At 33.1% G+C, this 19,212-nt stretch overlaps 1 pseudogene across 1 annotated transcript; it reads right to left on the reverse strand.

Annotated features, from left to right (window-relative positions):
• Nucleotides 1-17,116: 17,116 nt before the first annotated feature.
• On the reverse strand, nt 17,117-18,831 carry LOC121241469 (annotated as a pseudogene). The gene has a single exon (XR_005935723.1). The product of XR_005935723.1 is annotated as a maturase K-like (transcript).
• Nucleotides 18,832-19,212: the final 381 nt, after the last annotated feature.

Consider the following 19,212-nt stretch of genomic DNA (forward strand, 5'->3'; position numbering starts at 1 on the left):
ATACATCAATCATTAAAAAATAATAATTTTGTATGCTTATAAATAGTAAGTTATTTTATCAGCCCTCAAATTTATATATTAGTTTGACAAAAGAAAAATAATACACATCTAATTTTTTTTTTTTACAAATTGTTATATAATTATATTTTAAATTAAATTATTTTTATAAAATAATTTATAATAGTAATATTGTTTTACAGAAATATGCTCAATTTAAAATATGATTATTTAAAAAGTCAATAAAAAAATTATACTTAAATCGTTATTTAAAATGAGTGGTTTAGATGACTTGGACAAACATCCCATGTGTTTAGATCTTGTCTATTACCCAAAGATTTCAACTCAGCATTTGTCAGTTTTTTTAATAAGAAAAAGTACAATAAATTGGAGAAAAATAAATTGTGCCTCACGGAAAAAAATTCAATCATTTATTGATGAAAGATAAATGATATTTATAGTTTGTGTCTAAATTTCGTGTATTTCTTTTAAAAGAGTAAATAAATTTAAATTTTACATAAAAAAAATTATTTATTTTAATAATAAGTATCCAAAACTTACAACTGCACCTAACTCATTACTCATGACTAAGTAGCCTGCACAATCTTGGTTCCTAGGGTTCTGTCTAGTAAGATTTTAGTTGGCAATGATTTTTGTGAGTACGAGGCTACTATGAGCTTTGATAATTTGTCGACTATTTGTATTCCAAAGCTAACCCTTTTGTTCTAAATGACTATTCTAATGCCTTGGTTTTGGATCCTTCAATTAAAATTTGGTATAAGGATTAAGATGTTTTAGGTATTAAATCGCTTAGAGTTCTTGAATCTCAATTATTATTTCTAAATTAAACCTTTAAAACTTTTCACATTAGTATATATTGAGTAGCCTTAAATGAATTCTTCGCCTGCGGATGAGAGAACGAAATCTAGAAATGTCATCCTACCCATAAGAAATGATGTCAAGAGAATAGATGACATCATCGCTTTAGTATTTATACTCGATTGGAGGAAAAAGATAGTACATTTAATGCTAGATACAGAGTATAAAATATATAGAAGTCTATTTACGGATTTAAGGTTTGTAAATTTTGAACAATAATTTTAATAGCAAATATTATTTTTTTAAAAGAAGTACTCGTGATTGATTTCTATATCTTAAAATTATATCTAACATTACTCACATAACAAGATAGAATAAAGAGAAACATGTATTATAAATATATGTATAAATAAACAAATTTAAGGAGACAAGATTGCGTGGAGAAAGTGAGCTATTCTAGGTTTCGAGCATAGTTTTGTAGTGGATAGTAAATGACTAAGTGGTGGCTTGGCATTCCTATGGAAAGATTATTTGTCTGCTTCTCTAAAATCATACACTCAATTCCATATTTTCATAAGAATCACTAACCCGATAATTGGAAAATGATCGGCTTGTAACAGGGTTTTATGGTAATCCCCTAAATTATAAAAGAAAACACAACTAAGAACTCCTTAAAGCCTTAAAGCCTTAAAGGATCGACTCTGAGAGATGACTGTTATTTATTAATCAAGGAAACATGGAAAAAACCAGGAGTGGCAGTAAATAAGTTGCTGATTACAATTGGAGGATTGTAGAGAAATAAAGAAAGGTTGATAGCTTGGAGTAAAGAGACTTTTGGGAAGTCTATCATCAATGCCAAACTCAACCAAATATCAAATATTCAAAAGTTGAACAAAGGTGAGCAGACTAGCATGATTAAAAGCTTGCAAAGGGGAAGCTAATAAGCATATTGAAGAGGACAATCTCAAATGGAAGTAAAGAGCCAAACAGAAATAGTAAAGGATGGGGACAGAAACACAGTTTTTCCACAAGTGTTTAAGTCAGAGAAGAAAATCCAACTCCATTCACAGAATCACATATGGTGCAGGTGAAGTGGTAACAAATCCAGAGGAAATTAGTGCTCAATTTTTAAAATTTTTTTTAGGACCTATTCACATCATCTCAACCTAAAGGTATTGAAGATTGTTTACTATCCATGGACACTAAAGTTACTGAAGACATGAACAGCGGCCTAATCAGGGAATTTATTCATCATGAAGTTGAAGGTGCAATTTTTCAAATGAATCCCATTAGCTCCCCAAGACCAAATGGATTTCCAGCAACTTTTTATCATAATCATTGGGGTACTATTGGAAAAGTAGTCAGTGAAGCAGTTTTGTATATCCTCAATTCGGATGGGTTGGTAGACAAGATCAATGAGACTTATATTGCACTTATTCCTAAAACAAAGTCTCCCACTAAAACTTGTGAATTTAGTCCAATAAGCCCCTGCAATGTTATTTACAAAATCATTTATTCTAAGTTGTTGGCCAACAGACTGAAGCAAATTTTACCTAAGATTATCTCTCCAATTCAGTCTACCTTTATTCATGGAAGGTTGATTTTAGACAACATTATTGTGGCTTATAAAACCATGCACACTATGAATAGCAGGTTAGCAGGAAAATAAGGTTATATGGCCTTGAAACTTGACATGAGCAAGGCATATGATAATGTTGAATGGAAATTTCTAAGAGCAGTCATGAGAAAATTGGGCGTTAATCAAAGATGGATTCAGTTAATCATGAAGTGTGTCGAATCTGTTAATAACTCTATCCTCATCAATGGAAGTCCTCAAGATTCTTTCAAACTCGCTAGAGGAATTAGGCAAGGTGACCCATTATCACTTTATCTGTTCATATTATGTGTTGAAGCATTGAGCTTTATATTGTGTGCTGTAAACAATTCAAGATCTATCACAAGAATCCCTATAGCCAGAAGAAAAACATACATTAACCATCTCTTTTTTACATGACAACTTAGTCTTGTGTAAAGCCAATTCTTTGGAATGGAGCAGGTTGATAAGCATTCGAGAATGTTATGAGAAGGCCTCTAGACAAAAGTTGAATAAGGAAAAAACTTCAATCCAATTTAGCCGAAATACCTCGAGAGCAACACAAGAAATCATTCTGAGCATTTCAGGTGTTAAATCAACATTGTCTTATGAGAAATACCTTAGATTGACTGCCTTTGTTGGAAGATCTCGATCATGTTCCGTTAGAAGCATTCTGGACAAGGTTAGACAAAGGATAAGTAACTACTGATATGAACTCCACCAACAATTGTGATGAAACCTGATAACAATGATGGCTTGGAACCCCAAGATCGTATAGACAAGATTTGTTGAGCCTTGACCAGTCACCCAACTAGATGAAAACCAAGACTACGAAGGATTGAAACGCCACACCAAGAAATCCTAAGAGTCTCTCCAGAATCAAGGTGATAAGTTTGGAGCTTGAACGCCACAAGATTAACTTGATAAGTTCAAAGAGTTCTTTGAAGAACCAAGAGGAGCACAAGATCTCACAAAAACAATAAGTTTCTGAAATCCAAATCTGATATTAAAACTCGAAATATCCCTCTATATACTTGGAACAATCCTCCAAGAATAGGAAAAGTCATAACTACAGCTTTAAAAGCAACACAAATATTAACATAAACAAGCCCCCACGTTTTTTAGGCCTCTTGGACTTCTAGAGGCAGCCAAAAATAACTAAATAACTAGATTCAATATATTTAACATATCCAGCCAATACCTTGTTCATTCTCCTATTTAATATCCTTGAAACTCAATAAATTCAGATTCTTTAATGGTCAGACCATGCATAACATTTTTGCTTGCTAATTAGCCTCTTCAATTGCTTTGATGACATAGACTAAGCCTTGATTATTATTTGAGCCCATCTTGGTCTTTGTAGAATCAGCTCAATTCTCTTAGATTAGCCCATTTAGTGCTTCCTTGAAACGTTTGGCTCTAAGTCTTGTAATTGGGCCACTAGGAAGTGACAAAGAGTCTTGTGCAAGTTCAGCTTCATTTCCACTTGTATGATCAGCATGTCTGGCTCCTTCATTTGCATCAACTACAAAATGAAATTCCTCTCTCAGGCAGGGAAAGAAATCCTACTTAAGTCAGTAGTGCAAGGATTACCCACTTATAGTATGGGAGTTTTCAAGCTTCCAAATTACCTTCTTAGAGATATAAATAGAGTAATGCAAAACTAATGGTGGGGACAATAAGGGAATGAAAGGAAGATATATTAGATTTCTTGGAGCAAAATGGGGAAATCCAAGTCAACTAGTGGACTTGGGTTTAGGGACTTGGAGAATTTTAATATGGATATGTTAGCCAAGCAAGGGTGGAGATTGACCCAGAGTCCCAAATCCTTAGCTTCTCAAGTGTTATAGCAGAAATATATTCTTGAGAAATCCTTGTTTTTCAAGTTAAGCTTGGCAGCATACCATCTTTCGTTTGGAGAAGCATCATGGCTACAAGACACTTACTTGAAAAAAAGAACATTTTGGAGAATAGGGAATGGAGACCATACTCATATTGGAAAGACAGGTTGATCCCCAAACTCACTTCATTCAGAATTCAGAGTAAAATCAAGATTCTTGATAAAGATGCAAAAGTGTAAGAACTCAATTGACTATGATGCTAAGTCTTGGAAGAGCTCCCTGATTGAAGCTATTTTTTCAAATAATGAAGTTGAGCTCCTAAAGCAGATCCATATTAACCACTACAATAGACCGTACAAAATTATTTGGAAAGGTACTGCAAATGGCCTATTTACAGTGAGGGGTGCTTATCATATGCATAAAGAACTGCAGGATAAAAGCAAGGGTACCACATGTAGTAGTAATTAGAAGAAGTTCTAGTCAACTATATGGAAGTTGAAAATAGCACAGGCAGACAAAAATTCCTTGTGGAAAGCTTGTCTTGAGGCTATTCCAACGAATTTAATTCTTTTTAAAAAGAAAGTTTCGAAAAGCTAGAATTGTCCAATCTATTTAGAGGAGGAAGAATCAGTTGCTCATGCCCTGTAGAGATATACTACAACACAAGACATATGGAGTCATTGTTCCACGAAAATTCAGAAGAGCCATTTTTGTAAGGATACATTTAAGGGAATCATGGAGTTTATGTGTGAAGAATATGCGAAAGAAGATTTGGAGGAAATAGCAGTGGTTGCAAGAAAGGTTTGGCAGAGAATAAATATATTTGTATTCCAAGCTGAATTCACTCACCCAAGCTTGGTTGTGAAACAATCTAAAGAAATTCTGCAAGATATTAAAGATCTTCATTCCCACGGTACAAATTAAAATGCAGCTAACATTACACCATAAAGATGGGAGCCTCCTTCACAAGATTCTATTAAGTTAAATTAGGATGCTGCTGTTGACAAAGCTCATTGTCAAATTGGTATTGGAACCATTGCCCATGACTGGAAAGGCAAAGTTATAGGCACAATGAGGGTGAACCAAAGTTTACTCCCTGACCCTCTATTTGCACAAGCCTCTTATGCCTCCAAGCCATTCTATTTGGACTTGACTTGGGGCTAACACGAATAATTCTTGAAGGGGACTCACATGATGGGAGCCAAGATAGGTCTAGTCTTAAAGATCATTTGTAAGTTCTAAATGGGTCAATTAGAAGATCAAGAACCAAGAAGATCAAGGAAACAATGCAAGGATTAGTGAAATCCACTTGGGATGAAGCTAGCAAGCGTCCAACACTCAAGATGAGCTTGAAAGAAGGAGAACCAGTTTTGATCCACTTGATACAAGCTGTGGAAGACATGACTTAGAGTTATTGTTTGAGCCTATTGTTATTGAAGGCTTTCAATTTGTTAAATGATTTATTTTATTAGTTTAGAATAAGTGGGCTTGAGGATGCTTGGCCCACATATGTCTTATTTCTTATGAACTAGAATTTTGGAAAGGCCTTGTATTGTGGCCAAGGGCTTATTTGGAAAGTTACTTTTTAGGAACTAGGGTTTCAAGAAGTTATTGTAGCCGAATTACTATAACCGAATTAATGTAGCGCAACACTATTCGTTCAAGGGTATTTTTGGAAGAAATGGCTTTATTTTGGCTAGGGTTTTTAATTAGGTTTTAGTTTAAATACTCTTTGTAGCCTCATTTTAAGAGTTAGACAATATTGAATTTTCATTGTGAGTTGAGTTTACCCCTCTTGTTCTTGATTGAACTTTTGAACTTATCAAAGGTAAATCACAACTTTTGTAGCGTTCCTCATTGTAATCTGGGTTCTTGAGACAGGTTCTTTAACGGGTCTAGATTTTAATATGATCTAAGTTCTTGAAACAAGTTCTCAACGGGTCTAGATTCTCTATCCATTGACTTGATTTAGGCTTTCTTGGGTTGAATTTTTCAATATTGTTGTTGGGTCTCAAAGCGAGTCGATTGGGGTTCAAATCATTTGGTATTCAGAGCAAGGTTTCCAATCAGGTCTGATTCTATCCTTTAATTCTTGCATCTTTAAATTTAATTCTAGGGCTTCATTATTCTAGGGTTGTAAAAAAAAAAGTAGGCTACCGAAATTCTTAGGCTTTTTGGTTTGGTTGAAATTTGCATCACCTAGGGTTCCAAAATTCTAGGGTTTTAAAATTCTAGAGTTTCTTGCATTTCTAAATTTTTCAATTGATTGGAGTGTCGTTTTATTATTTCTCTTCTACTTCATTGTCAATCCTTGTGTGCTTGAATTCAATTGTTTGATTTTCACAATTGAATATTACTGTTTGTAATTGAATTAGAGAAAAGAAAAAAAATCATCCAAAAAAAAAAAAAAATTCTTGAGCCTTATCATTAAAGGGGCTGCATATATCATTAAAGTTGGTATCTTGTCTTATAGTTACTCTTTCATTCGTATAACTTCATTGATTCTCGTGTCATTTTTATTCCTTTCATGTTTCTCTTGTTCTTGTTTTTTGGACCTAATTACTAGTTGGGATAAAACAAGGTTGCATTGTCATAATTGAGTTCAATTAGTTCTTAAAGAAATTGAGTGGGAAAACTCTTGAGGTAAAAGGCAAGAGAGTGTGAGACTATTATCGGGAAAAAAAAAATCAATTAAGAGTGAAAAACGAGTAGAGTGCCATTATTCGAGTATAAACATATAAGGGAGTGTGTGAGGTTTTCCACTAACATTCTTTTTGTGCAGCACATTACGATATCTCGTAGGAGTGACTCATCACCAAAAGGGATGACAAATAACTCATCATTTGTATTGCAAGCCATGCAACAACAGTTTGAGCGGTTGAACTTTGTGTTGGATGAAGTGATGGATAGGATAGATCATCAAGAAGCAATGATTAGAAATCTGCAAGGTGGGAAAGATAGGAGGCGACGTGAGCCTAGGGTTGAAAATGAGTATGAGAATGAAGGATATGGTGAGAATGAGGAAAACTTAACATCTGAAGTTGGGTCGGATAGACATAGAAGAGTTAGGCGTGAAAGAGAACTTGAGGAGAACCTAGGGGGTTGGGATGGTGTAGATAAAAACCTTGGGAGCATCAAAATTAAAATATCATATTTTCAAGGTAGAACTAACCCTGAGGTGTTTATCTAGAGTGGGAGGAAAAAATAGAGTTGGTGTTTGATTGTCATAATTACTCTGAGAAGAAGAAAGTGAAGTTGTCGGTAATTGAGTTCACTGATTATTTTATTATTTGGTGGGATCAATTAGTGACCAATAGAAGGAGGAATTATGAGAGGCCTATAGAGACGTGGGGAAAGTTGAAAGCTCTCATGAGAAGGAGATTTGTACCTAGTCACTACTATAGAAACCTTTACCAAAAGCTCCAAAATCTTACACAGAGGTCTAGGAGTGTGGAGGATTACCATAAGGAGATGGAGGTGGCGATGATTCGGGCTAATGTAGAGGAGGACCGAGAGGTCACCATGGCTAGATTTTTGAGTGGTTTGATAGGAACATAGCCAATGTAATTGAATTGCAGCATTATGTGGAGATAAAGGATGTGGTGCACATGGCTATGAAGGTGAAGAGGCAGTTAAAGAGAAAATTGACATCAAGATACACTTCAGTTTCTAGCACTACTTAGAAATCAAAGTGGGATAAGAATAATACAGCTGAAGCAAAGAGAAAGACCGAACCACCTAAGGGAAAAGATGAGAGAATTAGCAACAAATCCAAGGTAGAATCTCAACCTTCACGGAATAAAGATATTAAATGGTTTAAGTGTTTGGGTTCAGGGCACATCACTTCTCAATGTCCAAACAGACGGGTGATGATTATGCGTGACAATGAGAAGGTGATGACTGAGAGTGAGGATGATAGTGTTGAGGTGCGCGAGTTGGTTGATGCTAGTGATGATAATGGAGTGGTATACCCCGTGACAGGTGAGTCTCTTGTTGCCAGGCTTGCTCTCAATACACACATTAAGGTGGATGCAGCAGAGCAACAGAGAAAGAACATTTTTTATACTAGATGCAACGTCAACAATAAAGTATGTAGTATGATCATTGATGGAGAGAGTTGTACTAATGTAGCAACACTACTTTGGTTGAGAAATTGAATTTACCAACCTTAAAACACTCTAGACCATACAAATTGCAGTGGTTGAATGATTGTGGAGATGTTAAGGTGGATAGACAAGGGTTAGTTATTTTTTCAATTGGGAAGTATCAGGATGAGATGCTTTGTGATATTGTATCTATGCATGCTGACCATATTTTGTTGGGGAGGCCGTGGTAATATGATAAGAATGTGACACATTATGGGTTCAAGAACATATACAGCTTTGTAAAGAAGGGCAAAACAATCAAGTTTGTTCCTTTAACTCCAAGTAAGGTCTATGAGGACCAACTGAAACTGAAAAGTCAGGTTGCTCACAAAAGAAAAAATGAAAATGAGAGTGATCAAAAAAGAAATAGTGAAAATGAGAGTGATAAAAAAAGAATGACTAAAAAAAAGATTGAGTAAAAAAGAAAGAGTGAGAGTGAAAATGAGCAAAAAAGAAAGAGTGAAAAAGAAATTAGAGAGGTAGCGGAGAGTAAAGAAAAAATAGTGGAACCATGAGAGAAAAAAGAAAGAGAGTCCGCAGAGAGAAAATGAAAGACAAAAATGAGTTTCTATGCAAGAGAGAGTGAAGTTAAGATGGCTTTCTTCGCAGATCACCCTATGATTTTTCTTGTCTATAAAGAGTCTTATCTTAATCTTGATGAAATTAATCAGTCTCTTCCTAATTTGGCTGTTTTTTTGTTGCAGGAGTTTGATGATGTATTCCCAAAGGAGATGCCTAATGAGTTGCCACCCATTAGAGACAAATGGACCAGCCTATAGGAGTAATCCAAAGGAGACAAAAGAGCTTCAAAGGCAAGTTAAGGATTTGATGAGCAAGGGGTATGTGAGGAGAGCATGAGCCCATGTGCAGTACCAATACTATTAGTGCCAAAGAAAGATGAGACGTGGAGGATGTGCGTTGATTGCAGGGCAGTCAACAATATTACGGTAAAGTATCGTCATCTCATTCCTAGATTAGATGATATGCTTGATGAATTGCATGTCTCATGTATTTTCTATAAAATTGATCTTAAAAGTGGGTACCATCAAATTAGAATGAAAGAGGGTGATGAATGAAAAATTACTTTAAAGACTGAGTATGTACTTTATGAATGGTTGGTTATGCCATTTGAACTTACAAATGCGCCCAGTACTTTCATGAGATTGATGAACCATGTCCTACGTGCCTTCATAGGCAAGTTCGTGGTTGTGTACTTTGATGATATCCTAGTGTATAACAAGGACTTAAATGAACATATTGAGCATTTGAGATATGTGTTTGATGTGTTGAAATGTGAAAAGTTGTATGCTAATTTCAAGAAATGTACCTTTTGCATGGAAAAAGTTATTTTTCTTGGTTATGTTGTTAGTACAAAAGGTATTGAGGTAGATGAAGAGAAAGTCAAAGCCATCAAGGAGTGCCCAACGCCAAAAAGCAATATTGAGGTAAAAAGCTTTTATAGCTTAGCTAGTTTTTATCGGCGTTTTGTTAAAGACTTTAGCATTATTGTTGCACCACTCACTGGGGTAATTAAAAAGAATGTTGGATTTCATTGGGGGCTGATCAAGAGAATGCTTTCGCCACTATTAAAGAAAGGTTGTGCTGATCAAGAGAATGTTTTAACCTGTATTAGCATTACTTGGTTTTAACAAAATTTTTGAAATTGAATGTGATACCTTTGGAATAGGGATTGGAGCTGTTTTGATGCAAGATAGGCGGCCCATAGCCTTCTTCAGTGAGAAGCTAAGTGGGGCGTCTTTGAAGTACTCTACTTATGACAAAGAGTTTTATGCTTTTTTTCGTGCATTAGAGACTTGGCAGCACTACCTGTGGCCTAGGAAATTTTTTATTCACACCAATCATGAATCATTTAAGCATCTCAATGGTCAAGATAAGTTGAATAAAATGCATGCTAGATGGATGGAATACATTGAGACCTTTCCATATGTCATTCGTTACAAGCAAGGTAATGAGAACATTGTTGCTGATGCTTTAACCCGGAGGTATGTACTTCTTATTTCGATGAGTGCTAAAATGCTTGGGTAAAGACATGTATGTTGATGACGCTGACTTTTTTTTATGTGTATAAGGCATGTGATAAGGCGGCATTTGGTAAGTTTTACAAGCATGATGGTTATTTGTTTAAAGAAAGCAAATTTTGTGTGCCAAGTTGTTCTATGCGTGAATTATTGGTGCGTGAGGCACATGGTGGGGGATTAATGGGACACTTTGGTGTCAAGAAAACTTTAGACATTTTACATGAACATTTCTTTTAGCCTAAGATGAAGAGAGATTTCAATCGCATTTGTGGCAGGTGCATTACATGTAGAAAAGCCAAATCTAAGGTTTTGTCACATGGGTTGTATACACCCTTACTCGTTCCTAGTGAGCCATTGGTAGATATATCTATAGACTTTGTTTTGGGACTGCCTAGGACAAGAAGTGGTAGAGATTCTATTTTTGTGGTTGTGGATAGATTTAATAAGATGGTACATTTCATTCCATGACATAAAACAGATGATGTTACAAATATAGCTGACTTGTTTTTCAGGGAGATAATGTGACTCCATAGTGTACCTAGGAGTATTGTTTCTGATAGGGATGTTAAATTCCTTAGCTACTTTTAAAATGTGTTGTGGGGGGAAATTGGTTACTAAGCTCTTATTTCTCACTACTGGTCATCCGCAGACTGATGGTCAGACTGAAGTAGTTAATAAGACTTTAACTCAACTTTTACGCACTGTTGTTCATAAGAATTTAAAAACTTGGGAGGATTGTTTGCCATTTATAGAGTTTGCATATAATATGACCATGCATACTATTACTTCATATTCTCATTTTGAAATTGTTTATGGTTTTAATCCACTTAATCCTTTAAATTTGATGTCTTTACCAGTTGATGGTAGGTGTAGCTTGGATGGACAAAAGAAAGCGGAGTTGGTGAAGTCACTTCATGAGAGGGTACGGCTTCAAATTGCCCAAAAGGATGAAATGATTGCTTCCCAAGTCAATAAAGGGCGAAGACGTGTCATCTTTGAACTAGGAGATTGGGTTTGGGTTCACATGGGCAAAAAAATATTCCCAGCCCATAGAAGGACTAAGTTGCATCCTCGAAGAAATGGACATTTCCAAACTCTTGAGAGAATTAATGACAATGCATATAAAGTGGATCTTCTAGGTGAGTATAATGTTTCTACTACTTTCAATGTTTCTGATCTTTCTCCTTTTGATGTAGGTGAAGATTCGAGGTCGAATCCTTTTGAAGTGAGGGGGAATGATGAGAACCAAGATGGGTCTAATCTTAAAGATCCTTTGCAAGTTCTAGATAGGCCAATTAGAAGATCAAGATCTAAGAAGATCAAGGAAGTAATGCAAGGATTGGTGCAATCCACTTGGAATGAAAAAGAGCCCAACACTCAAGACATGACTTTAGAGTTATTGTTTGGACCTATTGTTATTGAATGCTTTCAATTTGTTAAATGATTTATTTTATTAGTTTATAATAAGTGGGCTTAAGGATGCTTGACCTATATATGTCTTATTTCTTATGAATTAGGGTTTTAAGAAGGCCTTGTATTGTAGCCAATGGCTTATTTGGAAAGTTACTTTTTAGGAACTAGGGTTTCAAGAAGTTATTTTAGCGGAATTACTTTAGCCAAATTATTGTAATGCATCACTATTCATTCAGGGGTATTTTTGGAAAAAATGACTTTATTTTGGCTAGAATTTTTAATTAGTTTTGGTTTAAATACTCTTTGTAACCTCATTTTAAGAGTTAGACAATATTAAATTTTCATTGTAAGTTGAGTTTACTCATCTTGTTCTTGATTAAACTTTTAAACTTATCAAAGGTAAATCACAACCTTTATAGCGTTCTTCCTTGTAATCTAGGTTCGTGAGACAGGTTATTCAATAGATCTAGATTTTAATATAATTTAAGTTCTTGAAAAAAGTTTTCAACTGATCTAGATTCTCCATCCATTGACTTGATTTAAGTTTTTTTGGATTAATTTTTCAAATATTATTGTTGAGTTTCAAAGCGAGTCGATTGAGGTTCATATCATCGAACCAGGTGAGTCAAGCCATAACTAAAGATGAGGACTCTTGGACTATTGCAGGGATGATGATCAGTGACATTAAGCATAAGATTCCAAATTTCTCAAAGTGATCTGTGCACTATATCAAAAGAGAGACTAATGTCCCATGTTTTGGTAAATTTTGAGAGTCTAATGTCCCATGTTTTGGTAAAAAATTCATTATAAACTTTTGATGTTACTGTTGATGCTGAGGATTAATCTTAGTGTATTATTTCCTTGTTGTAATCGATTTGATCAATAAAATAGTCTTGATTAAAAATAAATAAATAAACAAAAGGGAGACAAGATCGGGATACAAAACCTCACATGCAAAAAAGTCTCATCTATAAGGTGAGATCATTAAGTAGCATTTAATGCAATTAGGAAACATACAAGCACATCCCGATGCACAATAATCAGAGACATAAAATAGCCTAAGCCCCCGTTTGCTTGTTAGATTCAATTATCAATTCAGTTCAATTCCATTTTAAATTAAATCTAATATTTAAATATGTAACTTTTAAATTATTAAGCTCTTAAAATTTTGTTATATGTGGTATCTATAATCTTTTTCAATTCAATATTTCTTTACACGTGAGATCTATAATATTTTTCAACTTCTCATAAATATATCTAAATTTATTTTAATATCTAAATATATTTAAACTCATCTTAGGTGGACTCTACATAACTTACTTCATTATCTCAACTCATTATTATTTATAAAGAACTTAACTCAACTCAACTCAGATCAATATCTAAACGCAACCTAAAGCACCATAATAATATTATAGTACCCTAAGGCCCTCATACTAACCTAAAATCAAACGCATTAAACTATTAAAATATTTAATTACTAGAATAGGCAAAGCCTCTATTACATATAATGAAACATTTTTTTTTTTACCATGCATCATTATTTACCACAACTATCAAACCATGGCTTCATTACCACTCGAACCACTTGCTCTCAATACCAGCCCACAGCCACCACAAGTCAATCACACAATTTATTGACATTATTTTCACCGCTTTTTCATATTTGTATTGCTTAATATTTCTCATATAAGAAATTTTTTTAATTATTCAATAATTTAGAAAAAAAAAAAAAAAAACGTAATTGACGCGTATGGTTGGTGTATCATAGTTTTCGTTTTCAATTTCATGTATATAACATCTTGGAAATAATAAGTAGCCTCTTAATAATTAAAAGTATATTTATTTGAAATGGGAGGGCTTCCAATAAAGCCACCAATTTTAGTCCAAACATGCATTAGTAAATAAATAAATCATTTTGATGAAGGAAAAAGTTAGTTTACCTCTTTGTTTTGTCCACTCAATTTGACCGCTGGTCAAATTTTTTTTTTTTTTTTTACTTAGTGATTAAAGAAATGATTTTAAATATGTTGGTATTTTTTTATTTTTTAAAAATATTTAAATATATTAAAAATATATAAAAATAAAAAAAATAAAAAAAATTTACACTAAATAATACGCGCAGCTGTCATCGTGAGCGGCATAATAGCCACCCTTTGATGAAATATGTAATACCTAGTTTCTGACCAATAAGCTACTTTAACACTAATATCTGAAGTCATTAATATTCTATCATTTTGATGAATCCCAATAAATATTCTAGCATTTTGCTATTTTTAAATAGTCCTAAGCAGAAGGAAATGACTTTAAAACAATTCCCGAGGGATTCGCAATCCTTAAAATTGAAGTATTCCGAGTAAAAGGGCTGAATTAGATATTCCATTGATTCCCTACAGTAAAAAGTAAAACCAATTTTATATTTATGAAATTGGTACTTTATAAAATAAAAAAATTATCATTATTAATCAACTTAAAAAATAACTTATCATGATTTTTCAACTTAAAAAATTATAACCCCATTAAAAAATATAAGAAATTCGTACTTCATAAAATATTATTTTCGATATAATTGAATTAAAAATGAAGAACATATATAAATATTTCATGATGAGTCTTAAATATTTTCTAGCTATCATAAGGACTTGAAATATATTTTGGATATCAAGAACTTAATATAAAATATTAATACAAAAAAATAATCAATTTAATAAGCAAGGGACATGTAAATGGGATTATAAACTTATATTAATTATTTGACATTTTAAATTATCGCCTTGGTGCACACATTAACCAATTAAATGTTTAATTTTTTTTTTATTTTATATTTTGAATTGGACTTCACTTGTGGCCATAGGCTGTATAGTTCTATAGCGTTAAAACTATAAAAGTAAAACTATATAAAGTAAATAAATATTGAGGAATATTTTAGCCATAAAAGAATTTTATAAAAGTAAACTTATAAATTGATGTGACTGAATATAGTACGTCAAATTATAAAATTAATTTTACTGTAAAATAGATATAATGTATCACATGAAATCATGTTAATTAATAAATTTATTTATGTAAAGGACAATGCTAAGAGGATGCCTAGCATGTATCGCTCGGCGTGCCTTAGTACATTTCCAATTTTTTCTTTTAAATAGTTTTTAAACATTTAAAAAAATACACATATTTATTTAGAGTTACTTTCTTAACTATTAAGAGAAAAAAATTAAAACACACAAATGGTCAAATCGAGAGGACAAAATTAGAAGACTACTTAATATTTTTTCTTTTACAAAATTTATTTGTAGCTATAGAACTGCTCATAATTCTCTAATGTACTGGCCAATGAATCGGTACAAAATATTCAAGCCATGCTGACCGAATTCTAATTTCTAAAACAGTGGTCTCAACTCAACTTATTATTCAAGAAAGATAGAACAGTATGCCTGAGTCCAATGATCAAATTGAATCATCCAAACAGCACTCAGGATCTCGAAAGCGCTTGATGACGACCAAGTCCTATAGTCATGATTGGTTTGATATAGGTTTTAATTTTTTTTTTATAAAATTATCCAATTTTGATTGAAAAACATCTCAAAAAATTCTTATTTTTCTTAAATAGCTTTATCTATACAGTTGCCTTGTATCATGTTTTCTATTATTTCTCTTATTTTAGGTTTATAATAAATAAAAAAAGTCTCTTGAATATTTTGTCTATAGAATGAAAGTCATCTCCTCTCCTGGAGGGTGAGATTTGAAATATTTACTTTAGATAGAATGTAGTCTCTCAGACGGTTTGTTTGTAGAGAGTTCTAGAAGTCATCTCCTCTGCAGTCTTTTGCATCCCGTTTTTTGCTTTATGCTCCTCTTTCCGGCAATGTGAATTTGGTGTTATGCAAACATATATTGCGACTCAACTTTTACAAAGCATTCTTCAAAGCAATCCAATATTGGATTGTGTAAAAAATCACCCCAAGTTGTGACACTTTAATGGCTTTATGCCTAGAAATATAAGACTGGCTAATAATAGCCATTTCTTGTTTATTCCACTTTTCTTTTTATCTCTTACTTTACATTAATGGTTGGTTTGGATAATGAGATGAGATTAGATGAGATGATTTTAGATGAAAGTTGAAAGTTGAATAAAATATTATTCTAATATTATTTTTTAATATTATTATTATTTTAAAATTTAAAAAAGTTGAATTGAGATTTAAAAAATTGAATTGTTTATTATATTTTGTGTAAAAATTTAGAAAAATTATAATGATGAGACGAGATAAGATGAATACTCTCTGAATTCAAATCAACCCTAAATTATTTGAGGCAATTTGTTGGAATTTTCCACCTCCACTATCATATGATAATCTCTTTAGATCACACATGGCAAGAGGTGAAATAATGAAAAATAGAAAAATATTTGATAAAAAAAGTTAGTAATTAAGAGTGAGTACCAAAGAGAAAATCACGTGAATTTAATATATAGGATGCATGTGAACAAGATCCAAAGTGTGAAAGGCAGATTCTTTCTTCCAGTAGTTTACCTTTTCTTTTGTCAGAAGTATCTTTTTATTTGTACGGACCAAGAGATGTCAACGTGGCATGAGTTTTTAATACACTTTAAAGCACGTGGTTCGGCTGGTTTGGGATTTGCGCAGGTGCCCTTTTAAGAGACTGGTAGAAAGTTTTGAATGATGAAAATGTCTTACGTTTGGCTCCGGTTTTAGATGGAACTGAATAATGAATATGCTAAATCAGAATATAATGTATAAAAAAAAAAATGTAAAAAATTAATCTAAAATTAATCAAAATATACGTAATAAAAAAGAGATGGCGTCGTGGATTCTATTCCCTACCGAGATGTCATTTCTTTGTAGAAATTAAAAGAAATGAAGAAAATCATAGATTTAATCATCACGAATCACACGCATTTGCTGTAGAATCAGTAGAATGTGGATCTTACCTTCAACTCTTGCCTGTTCATATATATATATATATATATATATAAATATATGTATGATTCTTCTCTATGTTCTCAGGAGGGAGTATGAGTGAATTGTTTTGTTATCTCTTCATTTATTTAAAAAGAAGTTCCATTTACAGGATCTCATAATCAATCATTCATAATTGGCCCGCCCATTGATGCAAATAATATCCAAATACTAAATTCGCCCTCTATATAACCTCCGCAAACTAAAAGAAGTTCTTGGGAAGATTAAAGAAAGAAACTCTTCTTCTTTGGTGAAGAATTCTTCGAATAATTCCGAACCTAATCTTTTTAAAAAAGCGCGTACAATACTTTTGTGTTTACGAGCCAAAGTTTTAACACACGAAAGTCGAAGTATATATTTTATTCGATACATACTCTTTTTTTTTTGAGGATCCGCTGTAATAATGAGAAAGATTTCTGCATATACGCAGAAATCGATTGAGAATATCAAAATCCAATAAATCGGCCCGAGTCAGCTTACTAATGGGATGCCCTAATGCATTACAAAATTTCGCTTTAGCCAATGATCCAATCAGAGGAATAATTGAAACTATCGTATCGAGCTTCTTGGGAGCATTATTTATTATAAATGAATTTTCTAGCATTTGACTCCGCACCATTGAAGTATTTAGTCGCACACTTGAAAAATAACCCAAAAAGTCGAGGGAATGCTTGGATAATTTATTTATATAGATTCTTTCCAAGTGAAACCACACATAAAAATGACATTCCCATAAATTGACAAGGTAGTATTTCCATTTATTCATTAGAAGAGGCGTATCTTTTGAAGCCAGAATTGATTTTCCTTGATATCTAACATAATGAATGAAAGGATCCTTCAGGAAACATAGCATGCCCGGAAAATCATTAGCAAAGACTTTGACAAGATGTTTTATTATTTTTCTATGTAAATAAATTCGCTCAAAAAGGACTCCAGAAGATGTTAATCGTAAATGAGAAGATTGTTTACGGAGAAAAAGTAAGATAGATTCGTATTCACATATATGAGAATTATATAAGAATAACAATAATCTTGAATTACTTTTTGAAAAAAAAGAAATAGCTTTATTTGGAATAATAACAATATTCCAATTCGAATACTCATGAAGAAAGAACCGCAATAAATGCAAAGATGAGGCATCTTTCACCCGGTAGCGAAGGGTTTGAATCAAGATTTCCAGATGGATGGGGTAAGGTATTAGTACATCTGCCACATAATTTAAATGTGGGAATTTGTCCTCTAAAAAAGGAAATAAATGAATGGATCGAAAATTGTAAGATCTTACGATTTGTGCCCTTCTAAGGAAGATATTAATTGTAAAGAAAATGGAATTTCCGCAATGACTGCAAATTATTCTGATATAATTTGAGAATACAAATTCTTGTTGTATCCTAAAAATGGATTTTGGTTAGAATCATTAGTGGAAATCAGCAAATGATTCTGTTGATACATTCGCGTAATTAAACGTTTTACAATCAGTAAACTAAATTTATTATCATAAGCTACATTTTCCAACAAAATAGATCTATTTAAACCATGATCATGAACAAGTGCATAAATATACTCCCGAAAGATAAGTGGGTATAGGAAGTCATGTTGCCTAAATCTATCTAGTTCTAAATATCCTTTTAATTCCTCCATTTATTTAAAATTAGATTGAAACCAGGGATAGGGGATTTGATTTCTTGGGTTATTAAATGACACATAGTACGATACAGTCAAAACAGGATATTTAAGAAAAGACTAGATAGATACCCCGGAAACAGATAAGACTTATCAACGGACTCTTTATCCTTTCTTTTTCCATCTAATGAAAATCTAATTAAATCGGTTTATGTTTATTATAGGATAACAAGATGGTTAGAAATCCTTTATTTTTTCAACCCAATCGCTCTTTTGATTTTGGAAAAAAAAAAGATTTTTATCACTGCTTTTCTACACATTCATCCCCACACTCTAATGGAGAATATCTAATAATAATTAGGATTAAAAAAAATCGATGAAGCTCGGGGGACCACTTAGACTTCCTAACGGATTTGTAGTGGGAGGCTGGTGGTACGTAGCTGGGGTGAGGAGGAAGGTACGGTGCTCACGATGGTTGTAGCAGGAGGAAAGGTACGGGGACACTACTGGTACCTAGAAACGTGGTGGCGGAACGGAAAAGCTTCAAGGAATTCTGGTAGAAACGTATTGAAGGAGTGGAGGGTGGCAGAAAATGAATGAGGTAGAGGAGAAATAAGAGAGATTCTGTTTGATGGAGGAGGAAGGGGTAGAAATAGACATTGATGAATCGGTTACAGAGGAAATTCAATATAAAGGGGAGTGTAGTTTGGTTGGTAAAATATGTGTGGAGCAAAGTATTAGGAAGGAAGTTTTAGAATCAAC

This window comes from Juglans microcarpa x Juglans regia, chromosome 7S (genome assembly GCF_004785595.1).
Source record: "Juglans microcarpa x Juglans regia isolate MS1-56 chromosome 7S, Jm3101_v1.0, whole genome shotgun sequence".
NCBI classification, from domain to species: domain Eukaryota; kingdom Viridiplantae; phylum Streptophyta; class Magnoliopsida; order Fagales; family Juglandaceae; genus Juglans; species Juglans microcarpa x Juglans regia.